The following is an 8,294-nucleotide window of genomic DNA, read 5'->3' as shown; positions in this document are numbered from 1 at the left end:
TGGTAAAAATTCTAGGGGGGCGGGGTGGATGGGGAACTGTTCAACTGGGCCAGGGTCATCTTGATCTAGTTGGTAGTGTGTGCTGTCACCATTCACATTTCCTTGATGGTGGTGAAGAGATATATCCTTTGGCATCAAATCATTCCTGCTTGCAGCACAGAGCTTCCAGACTTTGCTTCAGTCAGACAGATCAACCCAGCTGTTCCCTCTTCCTGATATACCCGTTGCCATACAGTAGGCATTTCCAAACCCTGAAGAGGTGCAACTACGAGCATTAAAAAATATTTTTATACTCAATTTTTTCACTTTTATTGAGATATAATTGATATGCAGCATTGCATAAGTTTAAGGTGTACAGCATAATGATTTGACTTCCTGCTTTCAGCACAGAGCTTCCAGCCTTTGCTTCAGTCAGACAGATCAACCCAGCTGTTCCCTCTTCCTGATATACCCGTTGCCATACAGTAGGCATTTCCAAACCCTGAAGAGGTGCAACTACGAGCATTAAAAAATATTTTTATACTCAATTTTTTCACTTTTATTGAGATATAATTGATATGCAGCATTGCATAAGTTTAAGGTGTACAGCATAATGATTTGACTTAAAGCATCATGAAATGATTACCATAATGAGTATAGTGAACATTCAATATATCATATAGATACAAAAGAAATAGAAAAAAAAAGTTTCCTTGTGATGAAAATCTTTAGGATTCACTCTTTTAACAACTTTCATGTATAACGTACAGCAGTATTAATTATATTAGTCATGTTGTACACTACATCCTTAATATTTATTTATCTTGTAACTGGAAGTTTGTACCTTTTGACCACCTTCATCCAATTCCTCCTCTCCCTAACCCCTGCCTTTAGTAACCACGAATATGATCTCTTTTCGTATGAATTTGTTATGTGACTGTTTTTGAGGTATAGTTGACTTACAACACTATGTTAAGTTCCTGGTACACAACATAGTGATTCCATATTTCTATACATTTCAAAATGAACATCATGATAAGTCTAAGTGTCATGTGTCACCATAGAAAGATATTATATAATCATTGACTATTCACCACACATTGTATTTCATACGTATGACTCATTTATTTTTTAACTTTAAGTTTGCACGTCTTAATCTCCCTCACTTCTCTCCTCCATTCACCCCATCCCCTCTGGCAACCATCTGTTTGTTCTCTATATCTATGACTGTTTCTGTTATGTTCGTCTGTTTTGTTTTTTAGTGTCCACATATAAGTGATATCATACAATATTTGTCTTTCTCTGACTTATTTCAATGAGCATAATGCCCTCTAGGTCCATTCATGTTGCTGCAAATGGCAAGATTTCATTCTTTTTTAATGGTTGAGTAGTATTCCATTGTGTGTACGTGTGTGTGTGTGTGTGTGTGTGTGTGTGTGTATCACATCTTCTTTATCCATTCATCTATTGATGTGCCCAAAGGTTGTTTCCATATCTTGGCTACTGTAAATAATGCTGCAATGAACATAGGGATGCATATATCTTTTCAAATTAGTGTTTTTGTTTTCCTCTGATAAATACCCAGGGGTGGAATTGCTGGATAATATGGCAGTTCTAACTTAATTTTTTGAGAAGTCTCTATACTGTTTTCCATAGTGGCTGCACCAATTTACATTCCCACCAACAATGTATGAGAATTCCCTTTTCTCCACTTTCTTGCCAATACTTGCTGTTTGTTGTCTTTTTGATAATAGCCATTTTGACAGCGTGAGGTGATACCTCATTGTGGTTTTGATTTACATTTTCCTAATGATTAGTGATGTTGAACATCTTTTCATGTGCCTGTTGGCCAACTGTATGTTGTCTTAAATGTTTATTCACGTCGTCTGCCCACTTTTTAATTGAGTTGTTTGTGTTTTTGATGTCAAGTTGTATGTGTTCTTTGTATATTTTGGATATTAACTACTTCTTGGATATATCGTTTGCCAATATCGTCTCCCATTCAGTATGGGGACTTTTCATTTAGTTGATAATTTTCTTCGCTGTGCAAAGGCATTTTAGTTTGACGTAGTCCCATTTGTTTATTTTTGCTTTTGTTTCCCTTGCCTGAGGAGACATATCCAAAAGAATATTGATAAGACTGATATCAAAGAACATACTGCTGATGTTTTATTCTAGAAATTTTATGGTTTGGGGTCTTACATTTAAGTCTTCAATCCATTTTGAGTTTATTTTTGTACATGATATGAGAAAGTTGTCCAGTTTCTTTTGCATGTACCTGTCCAGTTTTCCCAATACCATTTACTGAATCTTTAACCCATTTTGAGTTTATTTTTGTACATGGTATGAGAAAGTTGTCCAGTTTTCCCAATACCATTTATCGAAGAGGCTGTCTTTTCCCCATTGTACATTCTTGTCTCCTTTGTCATAGATTAGTTGACCATTTATGTTTGCGTTTTCATTTCTAATTTTATTTATTTGGGCCTTCTCTTTTTTTCTTGATGATTCTAGCTAAAGGTTTATCAATTTTGTTTTTTCAAAGAACCAGCTCTTAGTTTCATTAACCTTTTCTGTTGTTTTTCTTTTTAGTATCTATTTCATTTACTTCTCTTTCTTTCTACTAACTTTGGGTTCTGTATAGTCTTCTTTTTCTATTTCTTTAGGTATCTAAGGCTGATTGGTTATTTGAGATTTCGCTTGTTTTCTGAGGTAGGCTTGTATCACTATAAACTTCCCTCTTAGAACTGCTTTTGCTATATCCCATAGATTTTGGATTGCATGTTTTAATTTATATTTGTCTCCAGGTATTCTTTTGTTTTCCTGTTTGATTTCTCCAGTGATCCGTTGGTTGTTTAGTAGCATATTATTTAGACACCATGTGTTTGTGTTTTTTGTGGGTTTTTTTTCTTGTAGTTGACTTCTAGTCTCAAAGTTTTGAGGTCAGAAAAGACGCTTGATATGATTTCAATTTTCTTAAATTAACTTAGACTTGTTTTGTGGCCTAGCATGTGATCTATCCTGGAGAATGTTTCATGTGCGTTTGAAAAGAATGTGTACTCTGCTGTTTTTGGATAGAATGTCATACAGTTTGCCTGGTCTAGCGTATCATTTAAGACCAGTGTTTCCTTATTGATTTTCTGTCTGAATGATCTGTCCATTGATGTAAGTCCTGTAGTATTACTGTGTTACTCTCAATTTCTCTCTTTATGGTTGTTTATATTTTTTTTATGTATTTAGGTGCTCCTATATTTAGTGCATATATATACACACACACACACACAAATTGTTATATCTTCCTGTTGGATAGATCCCTTTATCCTTACGTAATATCTTTCTTGTCTCTTGTTACAGTTTTTGTTTTAAAGTCTCTATTGTTGGTTATAAGTATCACAACCCCAGCTTTCTTTTCCTTTTCATTTGCATAAAATACCATTTCCAGCTTCTCACTTTCAGTCTGTTTGTGTCTTTAGATTTCAGGTTAGTCTCTTGTAGGCACCATATATATGGGTCTTGTTTTTGTATCCATTACGCCACCCTGTGTCTTCTGATAGTATTTGGTCCATGTATATTTAAAGTAATTATTGATAGGTATGTACTTATTGCCATTTTGTTAATTGTTCAGGAGTTGTTTTTGTGGTTTTTTTGGTTCCTTTCTTCTTTTTATGGTCATTCCCCTTGTGGTTTGATGACTATCTTTAGTGTATGTTGGGATTTCTTACTCTTTTTCTTGTGTGTGTATCTATTACAGATTTTTTGTGATTACCATGAGGTTTATATATAGCCATATATATCTATATATATCTATATATATATCGATAGATAGATAGATAGATACATGATTTTAATTTGCTGGTCTCTTAAGTTTGAATGCATTTTAACAATCCTGCGTTTTTACTTCCCCCCCACCTCATTTACTGTATTTGACATCATATTTTACAGACTTTTGTGTATCCCTTAATTAGTTATTTTGGGTATAGATGATTTTACTACTTCTGCCTTTTAACCTTCCTACTAGCCTTATAAGTGGTTGACCTTTACTGTACAGTTGCCTTTACCAATGAGATTTTTCCTTTCATAATTTTCATATTTCTGGTTATGGCCTTTTCTGCTTAGAGAAGTCCTTTTAACATTTCATATAGAGCTTGTTTTGTGGTACCAAACTCTTTTAGTTTTTGCTTAACTGTAAGACTCTTTTTGAAATCTGAATTGGTAGCCTTGCGAAGTAGATTATTCTTGGTTTTAGGGTTTTTTTCCTTTCATCACTTTAAATATATTACTTCACTCCCTTCTGGCCTGCAGTTTCTACTGAAAAGTCAGCTGATATTACGGGAGTTCCCCTATATGTAACTTGTTACTTTTCCTTTGCTGCTTTTAACATTCTCTCTTTGATTTCTGCCATTTTAATTACAACGTGCTTTGGTGTGGAGCTCTTTGGGTTGACCTTGTTGGGACTCTCTGTGCTTTCAGGACCTGGATGCCTGTTTCCTTTCTCAGGTTAGGAAAGTTTTCAGCTATTATGTCTTCACATATGTTCTCTGTCCCTCCCTCTCTCTCTTCTACTTCTGGGACCCCTACAGTGGGGATGTTAGTATGCTTGATGTTGTTCTAGAGGTCTCTTAAACTGTCCTCTTTTCTTTTTGTTCTTTTTTCTGTTTAGCTTATTTTCACTACTCTGTCTTCCTGTTCAGTGGTCTGTTCCTCTGATAATATAAATGAAGATAATATAAATGAAGAGCTGGAAAGAAAACCCAACCTATGCCTGTATTAACACATGCAACTCCTAATACAAGGCCTCCTACCTACCTATCTGTCTATCCATCCTGTATCTAGAACAGCTTTATTGAGAATTCATATAATATAAAATTCACCCTGAAAAGTATACAGTTCAACGGTTTTTAGTATATTCAAAGAGTTGCGCAACCATCACTGCTATCTAATCTCAGACCATTTTTGTCACCCCAAAAGAAAACCCATTAGCAGTCACTCCCATTCTCCTCTCCTCTCCAGTCCTGGCAACAACTAATCTACATGCTACCTCTATAGATTTGTGTACCATGGACATTTCCTAAAAGTGGAATCATATAATATATGGCCTTTGTGACTGGATTCCTTCATTTGGCTTAATGCTTTCAAGGTTCTTCCATGCTGTAGTATTCCTGTACTTCATTCCTTTTTATTCATGAACATGGATATACCCCATTTCTTTTATCCAGTCATTGGCTGATGGACATTTGGGTTGCTTCCACTCTCTGGAAAAACTTTCTGCAAACAATTTCTTTATTTTAATAGATTGCAGCTTATCTAGTCTTTGTTTGTAGCTTGTGCTCTTAATATAAGGTCTTTTAAACTTTCCCCTCCCCCCTCAGGGGAAATAATTATAAGGATTTAGAGTACATGAATAGTCAACATTAAAAGACAACTGAAAATTAACTCCAAATAAGAACCCCCAAATCTTCCAGTCTATACCAGTTTCTGTCTGATCTTTGAGAACAGATCTCTAAATAACTGCTACATAATGACTGTATTTCATTTCTTTCTCCTGTAGCTAGGAAAAGGGCTAGAAGGGCTCCCAGTTAAAAAAAGAAACAAAAAAAAAACATGCCTCCACACACTGCCTCTGCACACACAAGAGAGGAACAAGAAAAAAGATATATTTTTCCATAGTTGGCATATAAAATCTAATTGATTTGTGATGTTTGGCATAAGGTACCTAAGAATTGCAACTGGCCTATTTTGAATATTAAAATATGAGACAAGACTTCTGGACCTAAATTTTCCAGAAGAATAATGATACTTCTATCTAAATTTTCTCCTACTTCTATGATAATACTCTCTCCAGCCTTCACCTTTCCTGCCCCTCTGCCTTTTGTCTTGTGGGTGGTCATCATTTTGTGTATCAGGGAAGACAACGAATTAACAAAAAGGCACTTGGAATTAGGTCCCTAGAAAATGGCCCCTGCCTTATGTCTTACTGTGCGAGTGTGGAAAGGTGCCATCCCCATTATAGTCTATACAACTTGTCCAACTGAACAGGATGATCTTTCAGCTTTTTTTTCCTTCCCAAGGTATAAGGTACACTAAAAAGGCAAACGATTCAAGCACCCAGCTTGCTAAACATCTTTGCCTCTAACATTCTTTCAAATTATCCAATGCTATCAGCAGCATAACTATACTGGATTTGGGTCCTGACAGGTTTAACAAAAAGCATTAGCTTTGGATTCAGAATATCAGGCATCAATCCTGACCAGTCACATATCGGTATTGTGTTCTTAGTCATGTTCTTACCTGCCCTTAGATACATACCACCTGTAAAACATCTCATCTGTAATAGAGGAATGATAGATTCACAGGGATGCTAAGAGGACTAATTAAGGCAACAGCTGTAAAGTTCCTGGAACAAAGGAAGCACTGAATCAATGTGAGCTCCTCTGATGTGGAAGTTATGCATAAAAAACCAGTAGATTTAGACTACAGAGCTGTGCTGTCCAAAATGGTGGTTACCAGCAACAAGTGGCTAATAATTATTTGAAATGAAATAGTCTTTAAAATTCAGTTCTCTGTGCTTAATGGTCATATGTGGCTGTACAATGGACAGCACCAATACTTAACATTGCCATCATCACAGGAAGTTCTATTGGGCAATGATGCACTAGAAGTGATAGAATTTCACAAGAACTGGAAGTCCAGAAGCCTAGATTTTTGCCACTAACTACGTAACTTTAGCAGAGCAACTTTATCTCACTATGTCTCCCCAAAGATAAAATGAAATAATGCCTTTACAACAATATTGTAGGGATCAGGTGCACTGAAATCACTTTTTCCTTCGCTTTCTTATCATCTTCCCAGGACCCCAAGATTAAATTATGCACAAAAATTCTCTAGCAAGGACCACTCTGAGTATGACTCGATAGGTACAGCTCTTTGGGAGTTCAGTATTCATAGCCATGATTTGATATTACTCCAATACACCTGTAAGTAATTAAGAATAGCATATGTCCAGAAGCACAAAGAGCTATGTACAGGCAGTTCTTGTGGTGATGGAAAGAAGCAAATTAACATAATTTAAAAGGTTTTCATTGGCAAATGGCCTTTTGCAGACTAGTCAATTTTCACAGGGTTTAAAATGCAAAGGTCAAAGATCATATTTCCTATTTATTCATGTTTCACTTTAATGCCTAAATCTGCCTTTCTCAGGTTTGGAAACAATCATCTGTGCTGTCATTTTGAGGGTAATATATATAGAGAAGGCGTTGGCAAGCTTTTTCTGTGAAGGGCCAACAAGTAAATATTCTAGGGCCAGAAAATTTCTATCACAACTACTTAACTCTGCTAGTGTAGCATGAAAGCAATCATAGACAAAATGCAAATAAATGGCATGGCTGTGTGTCAATAAAACTTTATTTACTAAATAGTCCCTCGGCCTTTAATTTGCCAACTCCAGATCTAGAAGGATATGGAAGAACATAGTCTTTCTTGCTCTTCCTCCCACTGTTTTTTTCTTTTAACCACTATTATATGATTTTTCATTTATTTTAATTATTTGAACATATATTGCATCCTGCAAATAATCAGATTTTTAAATATTTAATTTAGAAATGTCAAAACATAATTTTTCCTCTCATTTTATTAAAACCTTGAATAAAAATAAAATAATTCTTTAGGATGATAATCTTTTTTCTTGCCGAAAGCAACTGAGAGGGATGGACATAGCATATAAACTCTAAAATAACTAACTAAAAGTGATTCACAGATCCAGTCAGGTCATTTAAAATTTCCTGGCTATTTTACTAATTCATGAGTTGAATTACAACTTAAATAGAAAACTAAAATTGAGCAAAGTGCCTCAATGCCATTACTTCTTATGTGGACATTACTGTTCAATACAAATAAATCAAAGTCAAATATTTAGATGACTCAAGCAGCATCTATTCAAAAAACCTGGTAACCTGTATGCATGGGTAAGAATGGGCTCCAAAGAAATGGTGAGAAATTAATAGAATAAAATCATGACATTTCAGAGTTGGAACAGTCGTTACAGAACAATTGGTTCAACATCATTGCTCTATGGTTGATGACTGTGGTTATCATCTCTTAGTTTTCTTTTCCAGAAAACACTGCTTCTTCTTACTGGATACCCAATTTCCTTATGGAATTACCCCTCCATTTCTTACTCTCAGCTCTGGTAGTTTGGGTGAGGGTGGTCTCGTTCTCAGGCCAACAAGTAGGTATTTAACCCAGTCTGGACTCATCAGAGCCCTGTAAACTCCTGGCCAGAGGACTGGTTCAGGGATAGGTTCCTGACCTAAAGTTGATCA

Source organism: Lipotes vexillifer, unplaced genomic scaffold, assembly GCF_000442215.2.
Source record: "Lipotes vexillifer unplaced genomic scaffold, Lipotes_vexillifer_v1.1 scaffold239, whole genome shotgun sequence".
Classification (NCBI taxonomy): domain Eukaryota; kingdom Metazoa; phylum Chordata; class Mammalia; order Artiodactyla; family Lipotidae; genus Lipotes; species Lipotes vexillifer.
Note: the sequence above shows the minus strand (reverse complement) of the source record.